The sequence below is a fragment of the Moschus berezovskii genome, chromosome 1, assembly GCF_049115385.1.
Source record: "Moschus berezovskii isolate FMDL1 chromosome 1, NW_MosBer_1.0, whole genome shotgun sequence".
NCBI classification, from domain to species: Eukaryota; Metazoa; Chordata; class Mammalia; order Artiodactyla; family Moschidae; genus Moschus; species Moschus berezovskii.
Window position 1 is genome coordinate 37,942,226 of NC_142460.1, and position 15,443 is coordinate 37,957,668.

The 15,443-nt window shown below is 41.9% G+C and overlaps 1 long non-coding RNA gene across 1 annotated transcript in view; it reads right to left on the bottom strand.

Moving 5' to 3' along the window:
* Positions 1-3,634: 3,634 nt before the first annotated feature.
* Positions 3,635-15,443, bottom strand: part of LOC148778713 (uncharacterized) — a 98,684-nt gene continuing 86,875 nt past the window's right edge. The window contains exon 5 of the long non-coding RNA XR_016037374.1: positions 3,635-4,681. This is a non-coding gene — a long non-coding RNA (uncharacterized LOC148778713). The remainder of the gene's footprint in view (positions 4,682-15,443) is intronic.

The window sequence follows — 15,443 nt, forward strand, 5'->3', positions numbered from 1 at the left end:
ATTTGTAAGTTCAAGTGAAATGTAGTTTAGAAATGATGAATTCTTAGTGATAGTATTTGTATCATGAAAGTACACAGTCTCAACCTGGCAAAGACATTCGTTTGATACACAAAAATACCCTGTGCCTATTTCTTCAATATATTAATACATACATTAAAAAAAAAAAAAACAATGTGGCTTCTGTAGTGGATTTCCATTTGGAAGAAATAAGATATTCCTGACTAAATCTGTCGGCTTTCTATTAAAGGGTATGTTTCCTTCCAGCAAACCATTAGTTTACCAGTGTTTGATGTTAGAAACTGTTCCTTAGTGAAAAACTGTACCATCATTGGCTTTCTTCTTTTAGGTGGATTCCTAATGACTATGATACATATATGGGATCCAGCTTGGAATCTATCATTAATGCAATCTTAGTATGGAAATTGAGACAAATTTATTCTCTCTAAGCTTCCTTTCTTAAAATATATCATAATATAGGTTTGAAAATATAACTCAGCACTGTAACTGTAACATTTACAGTTCAGAAAAATAAACAGGTCCCTCTGTCCTTTACCCTTCCCACCCTCAAATATTCCTCCTCTCACTGTTATTCCACAGGCTTTTGGTGGCTTCCATAGCCATGGAAATGGAGAGGAGTACATTTCCGGAAACATGACTATCCTTTCATCCTCCTCCTACTCAACAATGCTATACAGTGGATCTTGTTTTATAACTTGAATTGCAGAAACCTGTATGTTGGTAAAGCTAACACTGACTGGCTAGGTCTCCATCACGTTACGCTTCACTTGCGGGTTCTCTTTCTCTGTTGTTGTTCTTAATGATTCCTTTGCACTGACTGCTTACAGCAATTCACTTGTTAGTTAAAGCTCTATCAGGCACCTGGCGTTTTTCCTCTTTGAAACACTCCCTGACACTCCTCTTCTTTGTAAGTATTCTTCATTCCAGAAGAGGAGGTCCCAGCATAGCAATCCCAGAGACCACCAGAGCCCATCTCCAGGACTCCTGACACCAGCCTTGATGGTTTTGAAATGTTCCATAAGAACAGAAGAATAGAGACCCAACAACTGCCCCATCCTCATCAAGAATCTTATTTTGAGGACTTTCCTGATGGTCCAGTGGTTAAGATTCCACACCCCCACTGCAGGGATGCAGCCAAAATAAAGAAATCAAAACAAACAAACAAACAAAAAAAGAGAACCATATTTTGAGCTAACACTGTTAAGTTTTACTTATTGAACCCTTTCAGGAAGGACACAGTCTTGATGGCACTAGCCTGCTGTGGATTCCTTTGCCTGGCAAAGAAACAAAGCTACTCTTTCTTTCTTACCCAAAGCTACTCTTTCTTTCTTACCCAAAGCTGTCTCCATGATTTTGATTCAGTGCTGGTGTACAGAGATGGAGATTTCAGTAGCTATATTAAAGGCCCCAAATCACTCCTCCAGCTTTAGCTCTATTATCCAATTTGCAATTCTTCTGCAGCCTATTTGCTGAATGTGCCCTGCTCATCACATCCTCATGTCTACACAGGTGTTCTTCCTGGTACACCCTCCCTTCCTCTCTGTATCTGAACTTTACCTGCACTCTGGGAAGTCTGCTCAAGGCCCCTTTTGGTGTGCAGCCTTCCCCAGGGTCATGAACTGTGTTGACCTCTCTTCTTCAGAACCCTTTTAATACTGGAGTGTGCACTCACTCATCTGCATTAGTAATCTATACCTTTTGTGGTTAACAATGCTGTCATGTGTATTAGTCTTGGGACTCCAGGGAGATTATAAATACATTGTTATATGTTTTATATGTTGCAGTTTATTCTTCTTTTCAAAATGTGCAGCAAATTACAATATAGGACTAGCAGGAGTATTTGCAAAGAATATATGTTTGATAAATATGAATACTAATTGGGCTTCTCTGGTGGCTCAGTGGTAAGGAATCTGCCTGCCAATGCAGCAGATGTGGGTTTGATCCCTGGGTCGGGAAGATTCCCCTGAAGAAGGAAATGGCAACCCACTCCAGTATTCTTGCCTGGGAAATTCCATGGACAAGAGGAGCCTGGGGGACTGCAGTCCATGCGGTCTGTACAACCTAGCAACTAAACAACAATTATTGCAAAATCTTTAAAGAGTTGAAAGATGAGAATCCTAAATTCAAACTTTAAGTACATTTCTGGTGGCCACTATGCTGTTAAACCATTTTGACTCCTTTTCAATCTAGTTAATATAATATAATGAAGAAACTTCAAATGCTTTTGCTTGAATCATCTACCTACACTATTTCTACTAATAATTAGCAAAACTTTACCCTATCAAAAGAGACTCACAAAAAAAGAGAATTTCTATTCCGTACTTTGGGCAGATGGAAGAGCAGCTACATATTTCATTCATCCCTCTAGGTGTTTATTCATTCATTTAATAACTAATTAGTAGAAACCTGCTTATACAAAGGATGAACTTGCCAAGGACCAGAATGCTACCATTCTAAAATCCATTTCTTTACGCCTTGAAAATTTTCTAATCTTCACAAAACCTCTATTCAATGCAAACACACCACAGGGAAGAAACATTTTGAACCACTGTTAGATAACACCTTTACCAGAATCACTTGATCACCTTCTGGGTGCAAGAATGGTGTCTGGAAAAAAAGAGAAAGTACTACAAGATGTGGTACCTGGTAATGCCAACCCTCACCTATAACTGGTCTATAAAATGACCAAATCTCCTTCTATAGAACTGGAACTCTCTCCCATTTCTCTACTTTCTTGGCACCAATATTCATATTTTATTCTCTCTGGGACACAGAGGTTTTTCTACCTGGGACAGATCATAAAAAGAAAGTCAATTTCCAAAATAGCCCCAGGCAAACACAATCATTATCTTGTCCTTCACAAATGAAGTCATTCTACTTGCGGGGAGGGGGGCGGGGGGGGAGGGACATCTAACTTCTTTGTTATTCACAGTAACTTATTTAGACATTTGGTCATTTAAAGTAAACAATGCATTTTGTGTCCCCAAGCAAGTATAGTTCCTTTGTCTAACCTAAAATGAAAACGATTTTTTTTTTCATTCCACAAAGGAAAAGCTAAATGTCCACAAAATGCCAATACAAATACCAGAGCCTGTTATGCTTAATTAGTTGGCCTAATATGAATGATCAGGTCAGAGAACGTCTGTGAACTTGCTCTTTTTTTTTTTTTTTGCTAACTTGCTTTTTAAGATTTTCATCGGTATCTTTCAGAACTGAGCTGTGCAGTTTTGCTGCCCTCTTGAGGAGAGTCGAGTCATTACGTCTACTAATTGGACTCATCAGTATTCCCAATGCATTATGTTTATTGAAACAGATTAACTAACTGACTATATTAATCAAGTCACAAATTAAAATAATAATTATTGCAATACAAAATGTCTTCTAAAAATCTCAAATAACTATTGATGAATAATCACTGTAACATTAAACTTCCAAATTAAAAATACAAGTTATTGTGTCTATTATTTGTCCTTTATGGACAATTAACATGGAAAAATCATCTACTCAAAAGCATTTAGAAAGATGTTACCTAACTATAGCCCTGGATTCCCTATATGAAATGCACTAAATAAAATAACTCCAAGTAAGAAATCTTTCAAATTCATTATAAATTTATTCCTTTATTTGCAGGTGAATTTGAAATTTGTGGATATTCTGCAGGAATCATTGCTGTTTCTACAATTTAAATCTTTCTCCAGTTCACAACAACAGAAGCAAGTCACATAATCAGTAGTTGCTAGTTTACTTATTCCAATAGGATCTATGCAGAGCCTTCTATGAGCTTCTTCCGAATTATGCCAAAGGTCGGTTGAGAAACTGATGAATTATTTAACTCTCTTCTGCCATCCTATGATTCTCCCTCTGATGCTTCAAGTGTGTGACGAAATTTACACACAGCACAAAAGTCAGCTATCAGAATACTGGCCTCGGTGCATTCATCCTCACTCCTTTTCCACCTGAACAATCAAGCCATTAATATGTATTAAGAACTCTTGTCCTGCAGTGTGAAAGTTCTAAAATTTTAAACTGAGGAACTAGGAGTCAACTTCAATTTTCTGCCGCAGTCACTGCTCTGGACACATGTGCTGAACTGTGCCAAGTAACCACAGAAGGTCACATGAAGTGGGCTTCACCGAGGTTGCCCCTTTTGCAGGATGGATGAAACAGAGCACCTGGACTCTCCTCAGCACTTTCCTCTTACTTTCACCCAGGTAAAAGGGGGAAAGACACCCTGGCACCTAGTGCCACCTCCCTTCAGCTTGCTTGCCCAAATATCCCAACAATACACTCTTTATTTCAGCATCCCAGTGTTTTAGGGTTCATACTATTCTTCTTATCATTTCTGCCCCTAAAATATCTTAACCCTGAGCCCCTAATATAGCTAGAACCTGCTTGCTAAAATGATATCGAATGGCATTAACTAATTCAGACTGTGGGCATCATGAAGTGAAAATGGATGAATGTCTCTGTCTTCTTATGTAGCATTTCAACAAAGCCAAATAAGAAAGATCTTCATGGCAATACAGCAGCATGAGAAAGAGTACACCTAGCTGATTTTACAGGATGGATAAGATGGTGTGTAACCGGAACACCCAAAGAGCATCATATTCCATAAGTTTTCGTTTATTGTGGAATGAATCCAAAGAATCAACTTTGATTTTACCTAGAAAAAAGAAAATTTTGAATTTACATTGAGATAATTTCATAAGGCACTGAAGGTTTATTACTAACCACAATTTGATTAATTTAGACAGCTTCTGCACACCCACTGCTCCAACCCAGTCCAGATCAACATCGCTTCTTGCCTAGATTTGAACCGCAAATTCCTACTGGTCTCCCTGACTCTGAGCATTTAACTGTTTCAACACGTTCTTCTTACTGCTGCCAGAATGACTGCATCCGGATATGCCAACTGCCCTTGGAACCTCTGTTAAAGACACATCTCTTACCTTTAGACTCCTCAGGCATGAATCAAAATATGACTTGCTCTGTCTCTCAAAATCCACAATATGCAAGCATCCCTTGACACCCTTCTCCTCTTCCAAAGAAAGGGGGAGGAGGGACAGCATACCAACAACACTCTCCAAAGAATTCCTGGCTCTCAGCTTAATAAACAAGCCTGAAATCCCAAAGCTTAACACAACATATGCTTTCCATTCACACGTCACCACTCAATGAGAGATGAAGTGGGATCAAGGCTCTGTTCCATCTAGTCTTTCAGGGACCCAGCTTCCTTCCATTTAGTGACTCCTTCATTCCCCCTGCATTGGCAGGTGGATTCTTCACCACTAGCACCACCTGGGAAGCCCTTCTGGCTCAGACAATAAAGAATCTGCTTGTAATGCAGGAGACCCAGGTTCACTCCCTGGGTCGGGATGATCTCCTGGAGAAGAAATGGCAACCCACTCCAGTATTCTTGCTTGGGAAATCCCATGGACAGAGGAGCCTGGCAGGCTACAGTCCATGGGGATACAAAGAGTCGGACATGACTGAGCAACTAAACTCTATCACTTCAGTTTCATTCCCCCAAGATTCACAATCCCACTGCAGATCCTCTGCCTCCCACCAGCCAAGAGCAAAGAAAGCAAGCATAGAGGACTATGCCTAAGGTTCAGTCTGTAAGGGGCACGTATCACTTCTGCTGAACACACCCTTCCTGTGACATTTAATTTTATATGTAACTTTCAGGGTACTTTTAGATGAGATTGACATTTAAATCTATGAACTTTGAGAAAAGCAGTCTCTCCTCCATAATGCGGATGGTCCAAATCCAATCAGTTGAAGATATGAATAGAATAAAAGGAGCAGTCTCTCTAAGCAAGAGAGAATTCTCCAGCCTACTGCCTTCAGACTTCATCTGTGCCATCACTTTTCATGTGTCTCCAGCCTGCCAACCCTCACTGCAGATTTTGGACTCAGCAGCCTCCATAAACATGTGAGCCACTTCCTCATAATAAATCTCTTTATATGCATAAACATATACAGACACACACACACAACACACACACATACACACATCCTGGTAGTTCTGCTTCTCTGGAGAACCCTAACTAATATATCCTCTTGGCCAGAATGCAGGCCCCTGATTGGAAAGGACCTTGGAAGTGTAGCTTGGTAGTGTGCTCAGGAGGAAGAGAAGAGACACAAATAGTGAGCATCAGCCCGTTCTAAAACAAACATCGGATCATATAACTTCCCTGTAAGAAGGGACACTTCCTATTGCCTTGGAACAACGTCCAAACTCTTTAGCAAGTCAGAGTTCTCCAAATTCTTATCTTTTTCTTCATTTCCAGTTGAGCCTCTGACCAGCTGCCACTACACACTCTAATGAATTTCATCTGATGGGTCTCACTCTCTGTTGACTCTAAGTCTTTCTCATACATTATTAATGACAAGGGCTAACACTTACTGAGCACTTACCAGCTGCCAGGTACTGTACCCCTCAAATCAAATACATTTCTTATTTAATTCTTACAACAACCCTGTCAGGTATTATTACAAATACTTTGCTGTATATTGTCACCTTGCTTATTTAACTTATATGCAGAGTACATCATGAGAAATGCTGGGCTGGAAGAAGCACAAGCTGGAATCAAGATTGCCGGGAGAAATATCAATAACCTCAAATATGCAGATGACACCACCCTTATGGCAGAAAGTGAAGAGGAACTCAAAAACCTCTTGATAAAAGTGAAAGAGGAGAGTGAAAAGGTTGGCTTGAAGCTCAACATTCAGAAAACAAAGATCATGGCATCTGGTCCCATCACTTCATGGGAAATAGATGGAAAAACAGTGGAGACAGTGTCAGACTTTATTTTGGGAGGCTCCAAAATCACTGCAGATGCTGATTGCAGCCATGAAATTAAAAGACGCTTACTCCTTGGAAGGAAAGTTATGACCAACCTTGATAGTATATTAAAAAGCAGAGACATTACTTTGCCAACAAAGGTCCGTCTAGTCAAGGCTATGGTTTTTCCCGTGGTCATGTATGGATGTTGAGAGTTGGACTGTGAAGAAAGCTGATCGCCGAAGCATTGATGCTTTTGAACTGTGGTGCTGGAGAAGACTCTTGAGAGTCCCTTGGACTGCAAGGAGATCCAACCAGTCCATTCTAAAGGAGATCAATCCTGGGTGTTCATTGGAAGGACTGATGCTAAAGCTGAAACTGCAATACTTTGGCTACCTCATGCGACAAGTTGACTCACTGGAAAAGACTCTGATGCTGGGAAAGTTTGGGGGCAGGAGGAGAAGGGGACGACGGAGAATGAGATGGCTGGATGGCATCACCGACTCTGTGACATGAGTTTGAGTGAACTCCGGGAGTTGGTGATGGACAGGGAGGCCTGGCGTGCTGTGATTCATGGGGTCGCGGAGAGTCGGACACGACTGAGCAACTGAACTGAACTGAACTACAGATGGTAAATGCATGACACAGAGAACTTGGTAATTCAACCAAGGTCAGACAGCAAGGAAACAGTGAAAAAGGATTCAAATTCCTCATCCAGCTTGAAAACCTCCTTCATCTCCAGTTTCTCTTTACCACTGCTTCTTCATCTGTGTAACACCTTATCATCCTTAGACTATCAACTGAATTCTCTTCTTTCAGGAGATTTGTATAACACCGTAGCCTTTATCAGGTCTACCTGCTAAAGCTTCTAAGGGACCTTTGATTACCCTATGATTGCACATGCATTGCAAGTACTTGTCTAGATGTCCATCAACTCCTTTAGAGTTTAGGTTCAAGATGGCAGAACTACACATACACACACAGCAGGAAAAGATGACAAAATAGTTCATTTACAATATTAACAAAAAGATATGCAGTGTAGTAAGTATCTCTTGTTTCCCCTTCGGATCCACTCTTTACCCATTGACTTTGTCAGTTCAAGTGTTATAACAGCACCATAAACTGGGTGGCTTATTGATAACAGGAATCTATTTCTCACAGTTCTGGAGGCTAGAAGGCAGAGATGGGTCAGATTTTAGAGAGAGCTCTCTTCTGGGCTGCAGACTGATAAGTCTTATTATCCTCACATGACAGAAGCTGGGCTAAAAGACTCTCTAGGATCCCTTTTATTAATATATGACCATTAATCCCTTACAAAATTTACCCCCATGATTACATTTTAAAGTCCCCACATCCTAATACCATCACACTGGGAGTTAAGATTTCAACACAGGAATCTGGGGAAGACAACAAACATTCAGTTCATTGCATTCTAGCCCTGACTCCCCAGATTTCTGTCCTTCTCACATTCCATCCCCAATAACCCAAAAGTTTTATTAATAACTCATTCCAGCATCAGCTTTGAAGTCCAAAAGTCCAAAGTCTTATCTAAAAATCATCTAAATCAGATAGGAGTGTTCAGTTCAGTTCAGTCGCTCAGTCGTGTCCGACTCTCCGCGACCCCATGAATCACAGCACGCCAGGCCTCCCTGTCCATCACCAACTCCCGGAGTACACTCAAATTCATGTCCACAGAGTCAGTGATGGCATCCAGCCATCTCATTCTCCATCGTCCCCTTCTCCTCCCGCCCCCAACCTTTCCCAGCATCAGAGTCTTTTCCAGTGAGTCAACTCGTCGCATGAGGTGGCCAAAGTATTGCAGTTTCAGTTTTAGCATCAGTCCCTCCAAAGAACACCCAGGATTGATCTCCTTTAGAATGGACTGGTTGGATCTCCTTGCAGTATAAGGGACTCTCAAGAGTCTTCTCCAACACCACAGTTCAAAAGCATCGATTCTTCGGCGATCAGCTTTCTTCACAGTCCAACTCTCACATCCATACATGACCACAGGAAAAACCATTGCCTTGACTAGACGGACCTTGGTTGGCAAAGTAATGTCTCTGCTTTTTAATATACTATCAAGGTTGGTCATAACTTTCCTTCCAAGGAGCAAGCGTCTTTTAATTTCATGGCTGCAATCAGCATCTGCACTGATTTTGGAGCCCCAAAAAAATAAAGTCTGACACTGTTTCCACTGTTTTCCATCTATTTCCCATGAAGTGATGGGACCAGATGCCATGATCTTTGTTTTCTGAATGTTGAGCTTCAAGCCAACCTTTTCACTCTCCTCTTTCACTTTCATCAAGAGGCTTTTGAGTTCCTCTTCACTTTCTGCCATAAGGGTAGTGTCATCTGCATATCTGAGGTTATTGATATTTCTCCCAGCGATCTTGATTCCAGCTTGTGCTTCTTCCAGCCCAGCGTTCCTCATGATGTACTCTGCATAGAAGTTAAATAAGCAAGGTGACAATATACAACCTTGACGTACACCTTTTCCTACTTGGAACCAGTCTGTTGTTCCATGTCCAGTTCTAACTGTTGCTTTCTGACCTGCATACAGGTTTCTCAAGAGGCAGGTCAGGTGGTCTGGGATTCCCATTTCTTTCAGAATGTTCCACAGTTTATTGTGATCCACACAGTCAAAGGCTTTGGCATAGTCAATGAAGCAGAAATAGATGTTTTTCTGGAACTCTCTTGCTTTCTCCATGATCCAGCGGATGTTGGCAATTTGATCTCTGGTGCCTCTGCCTTTTCTAAAACCTGCTTGAACATGTGGGAGTTCACGGTTTACATACTGCTGAAGCCTGGCTTGGAGAATTTTGAGCATGACTTTACTAGCGTGTGAGATGAGTGCAATTGTGCGGTAGTTTGAGCATTCTTTGGCATTGCCTTTCTTTGGGATTGGAATGAAGACTGACCTCTTCCAGTCCTGTGGCCAGCGCTGAGTTTTCCAATTCTGCTGGCATATTGAGTGCAGCACTTTCACACCATCATCTTTCAAGACTTGAAATAGCTCAACTGGAATTCCATCACCTCCACTAGCTTTGCTAGTAGTGATGCTTTCTAAGGCCCACTTGACTTCACATTCCAAGATGTCTGGCTCTAGGTCAGTGATCACGTTATCGTGACTATCTTGGTCGTGAAGATCTTTTTTGTACAGTTCTTCTGTGTATTCCTGCCACCTCTTCTTAATATCTTCTGCTTCTGTTAGGTCCATACCATTTCTGTCCTTTATCGAGCCCATCTTTTCATGAAATGTTCCCTTGGAATCTCTAATTTTCTTGAAAAGATCTCTTGTTTTTCCTATTCTGTTGTTTTCCTCTATTTCTTTGCATTGATCACTAAGGAAGACTTTCTTATCTCTCCTTGCTATTCTTTGGAACTCTGCATTCAGATGCTTATATCTTTCCTTTTCTCCTTTGCTTTTCGCCTCTCTTCTTTTCACAGCTATTTGTAAGGCCTCCTCAGACAGCCATTTCGCTCTTTTGCATTTCTTTTCCATGGGGATGGTCTTGGTCCCTGTCTCCTGTACAATGTCACGAACCTCCGTCCAGAGTTCATCAGGCACTCTATCAATCAGATCTAGTCCCTTAAATCTATTTCTCACTTCCACTGTATAATCATAAGGGATTTGACTTAGGTCATATCTGAATGGTCTAGTGGTTTTCCCTACTTTCTTCAATTTAAGTCTGAATTTGGCAATAAGGAGTTCATGATCTGAGCCACAGTCAGCTCCTGGTCTTGTTTTTGCTAACTGTATGCAACTTCTCCATCTTTGGTTGCAAAGAATATAATCAATCTGATTTTGGTGTTGACCATCTGGTGATCTCCATGTGTAGAGTCTTCTCTTGTGTTGTTGGAAGAGGGTGTTTGCTATGACCAGTGCATTCTCTTGACAAAACTCTATTAGCCTTTGCCCTGCTTCATTCCGTGCTCCAAGGCCAAATTTGCCAGTTACTCCAGGTGTTTCTTGACTTCCTACTTTTGCATTCCAGTCCCCTATAATGAAAAGGACATCTTTTTTGGGTGTTAGTTCTAAAAGGTCTTGTAGGTCTTCATAGAACCGATTAACTTCAGCTTCTTCAGCATTACTGGTTGGGGCATAGGCTTGGATTACTGTAATATTGAATGGTTTGCCTTGGAAACGAACAGAAATCATTCTGTCATTTTTAAGATTGCATCCAAGTACTGCATTTCGGACTCTTTTGTTGACCATGATGGCTACTCCATTTCTTCTAAGGGTTTCCTGCCCACAGTAGTAGATATAATGGTCATCCGAGTTAAATTCACCCATTCCAGTCCATTTCAATTCACTGATTCCTAGAATGTCGACGTTCACTCTTGCCATCTCCCGTTTGACCACTTCCAATTTGCCTTGATTCATGGACCTAACATTCCAGGTTCCTATGCAATATTGCTCTTTACAGCACCGGACCTTGCTTCTATCACTGGTCACATCCACAGCTGGGTATTGGTTTTGCTTTTGCTCCATCCCTTCATTCCTTCTATAGTTATTTCTCCACTGATCTCCATTAGCATACTGGGCATCTACCGACCTGGGGAATTCCTCATTCAGTATCCTATCATTTTGCCCTTTGTTACTGTTCATGGGGTTCTCAAGGCAAGTATACTGAAGTGGTTTGCCATTCCCTTCTCCAGTGGACCACATTCGGCTGTGGTCCATGTGATCAGATCGACTAGTTTCCTGTGATTATGATTTCAGTGTGTCTGCCCTCTGACGCCCCCTAGCAATACCTACCGTCTTATTTGGGTTTCTCTTACCTTGGTCATGGAAAATCTCTTCACAGCCGCTCCAGCAAAGTGCAGCTGCTGTACCTTACCTTGGACGAGGGGTATCTCCTCAAGGCCGCCCCCGCGACCTTGAACGCGGAGTAGCTCCTCTCGGCCCTCCTGGGCCCGCGCAGCCACCGCCTGTTGGAAGTGGGGTAGCTCCTCTCGGCTGCCGGCCCTGGCCTCAGGCGTGGGGTAGCTCCTCACGGCCGCACCTCTTTGCGTGGTTCGTTGCAACGGGGCCGGCGTCTCTCGCGTCGCGTCTGCGCCGCCGGGGCCGGCGTCTCTCGCGTCGCGTCGATTCATACTAAAGCAAAATTCCTCTCCAGATGTGAACCAATAAAATCCTGTGCTTCTAAAATACAATGGTAGGAAAGGCACAGGACAGACATTCCCATTTCAAATGGAAAAAAAAGGAAAGAAGGAATGAGTGATGCAAGTTCAAAACCTAGCAAGACTGAAGGGAAAACTGGTCAGCCACTTGTAAAGGAATGAAACTAGAACACTTCCTAACACCATACACCAAAATAAACTCAAAATGGATTAGAGAGCTAAATGTAAGACCAGAAACTATAAAACTCCTAGAGGAGAAGGTAGGCAAAACACTCTCTGACATAAATCATAGCAGGATCCTCCATGACCCACCTCCCAGAATATTGGAAATAAAAGCAAAAATAAACAAATGGGACCTAATTAAAATCAAAAGCTTCTGCACAGCAAAGGAAACTATAAGCAAGGTGAAAAGACAGCCTTCAGAATGGGAGAAAGCAATAGCAAATGAAGCAACTGATAAAGGATTAATCTCCAAAATATACAAGCAGCTCCTGCAGCTCAATTCCAGAAAAATAAATGACCCAATCAAAAAATGGGCCAAAGAACTAAACAGACATTTCTCCAAAGAAGACATAAAGATGGCTAACAAACACATGAAAAAATGCTCAACATCCCTCATAATCAGAGAAATGCAAATCAAAACCACAATGAGATACCATTTCACACCAGTCAGAATGGCTGCTATCCAAAAGTCTACATGCAATAAATGCTGGAGAGGGTGTGGAGAGAAGGGAACCCTCTTACACTGTTGGTGGGAATGCAAACTAGTACAGCCACTATGGAGAACAGTGTGGAGATTCCTCAAAAAACTGGAAATAGAATGGCCATATGATCCAGCAATCGCACTCCTGGGCATACACACCGAGGAAACCAGAATTGAAAGAGACACATGTACTCCAATGTTTATTGCAGCACTGTTTATAATAGCCAGGACATGGAAGCTAGATGTCCATCTGCAGACGAATGGATAAGAAAGCTCTGGTACATATACACAATGGAGTATTTTTCAGCCATCAAAAAGAAAGCATTTGAATCAGTTCTAATGAGGTGGATGAAATTGGAGCCTATTATACAGAGTGAAGTACAAGGGACTCTCAAGAGTCTTCTCCAGCACCACAGTTCAAAAGCATCAATGCTTCGGCGATCATCTTTCTTCACAGTCCAACTCTCACATCCATACATGACCACGGGAAAAACCATAGCCTTGACTAGACGGACCTTGGTTGGCAAAGTAATGTCTCTGCTTTTTAATATACTATCTAGGTTGGTCATAACTTTCCTTCCAAGGAGTAAGCGCCTTTTAATTTCATGGCTGCAATCAGCATCTGCAGTGATTTTGGAGCCCCAAAAAATAAAGTCTGACACTGTTTCCACTGTTTTTCCATCTATTTCCCATGAAGTGATGGGACCAGATGCCATGATCTTTGTTTTCTGAATGTTGAGCTTCAAGCCAACCTTTTCACTCTCCTCTTTCACTTTCATCAAGAGGCTTTTGAGTTCCTCTTCACTTTCTGCCATAAGGGTGGTGTCATCTGCATATCTGAGGTTATTGATATTTCTCCCAGCAATCTTGATTCCAGCTTGTGCTTCTTCCAGCCCAGCATTTCTCATGATGTACTCTGCATATAAGTTAAATAAACAGGGTGACAATATGCAACCCTGACGTACTCCTTTTCCTATTTGGAACCAGTCTGCAAGGAGATCCAATCAGTCCATTCTAGAGGAGATCAATCCTGGGTGTTCATTGGAGGGACTGATGCTAAAGCTGACGCTGCAATACTTTGGCCACCTCATGCGACGAGTTGACTCACTGGAAAAGATTCTGATGCTGGGAAATGTTGGGGGCGGGAGGAGAAGGGGACGACAGAGAATGAGATGGCTGGATGGCATCACCAACTCGATGGACATGAGTTTGGGTGAACTCCGGGAGTTGGTGATGGACAGGGAGGCCTGGCGTGCTGTGATTCATGGGGTCGCAGAGAGTCGGACATGACTGAGTGACTGAACTGAACTGAACTGATACAGAGTGAAGTAAGCCAGAAAGAAAAATGTCAATACAGTATACTAACGCATATATATGGAATTTAGAAAGATGGTAACCTTAACCCTGTATACGAGACTGCAAAAGAGACATAGATGTATAGAACAGTCTTTGGGACTCTGTGGAAGAGGGCAAGGGTGGGATGATTTGGGAGAATGGCATTGTAGCATGTATATTATCATATGTGAAACGAATCACCAGTCCAGGTTTGACGCATGATACAGGATGCTTAGGGTTGGTGCACGGGGATGACCTGGAGGGAGGATATGGGGAGGAGGGAGGTGAGAGGGGGGTTCAAGAGGGGAAACCCATGTACACCCGGGGCGGATTCGTGTCAATGTATGGCAAAACCAACCAATATATTAATGTAAGGTAATTTGCCTCCAATAAAAAAAAAAAGAAAAAAAAAACCTAGCAAGACAAACTGCCTGCGATCTTAAGACGCCAGGATAATCCTTTTTGGCTCCATACTCTGCCTTTCACTCCCGCTAGGTGATCCCACCCTCTGGACCCACTGGGGTGTCACTGTCACCCTACAGCTTGGCAGGGCATTGCCCAAGCTAAATTTCTCTCTGCAGTGGGTGCCACTCTGTCAGGATGAGTGTCGCACCTCCAGGACTCAGAGTTTGAAATCAAAGTTGATACAATCCTGTCCCCAGGGCCCAAGTATTCTGGGCCTGTGTTAGGACTGGCAACCCTGATGATCTTCTGAATTTCCCTTGTCTAGAGGAATAGCATGTGTTTACATTCAAATAGTTTCATGGGCCAGTCCTGTAGGATCCAAGAAGTGTGACAGACTTCCCTCGTTTTGTTCCATTTTCTCTGCTTCTTTTAGTCCCAGCTGGCAGTTTTTCTCCTGGTATAATCCTAATCTCTATTCTTGTGTTTTGTTGAGATGGTAGATTAACTCCATGGTTCACATCCCTTAAGTGTTTTCTTCCAAACACATGTTCTTATCTTTTGTAATATGGATAGGCTAAGCATATCCTAAATTTGCAAGCTCTGGTTCCTGTATGCTCAATCATTTTATCTTCAGAGCATTTCTATCTGCTCACAGTCTACTGTAAGCAGCCAGGAGGAACCAGGTTTCTCCTTCAACATTTTCTTAGAAATCTCTCAAGTTAAATATCCAGTTTCATCACTGGCACGTTCTACCTCCCACAATGTAGAAACTCCACAAATTTTTGCCACTTTATAACAAGGATCACCTTTCCTTATATTCCAATAACATATTCTTCATCTCTATCTGAGACCTCATTAAAATGGCCTATACTTTGCATTTTTACACCAACATTCTTTTCATAATTAGGTATTCTCTAAGAAAAAGTAAGCTTTCTCTACAGCTCTCTTCTGAGTTCTTATCAGAAACACATTTAAATGTCTATTTACAACTATCCCCATTTCTTCTAGCACCCATCTCAGAACTCTTCCAGCCGCTACCCATTATCCAGTTTCAATCACATTCTTAGGTAT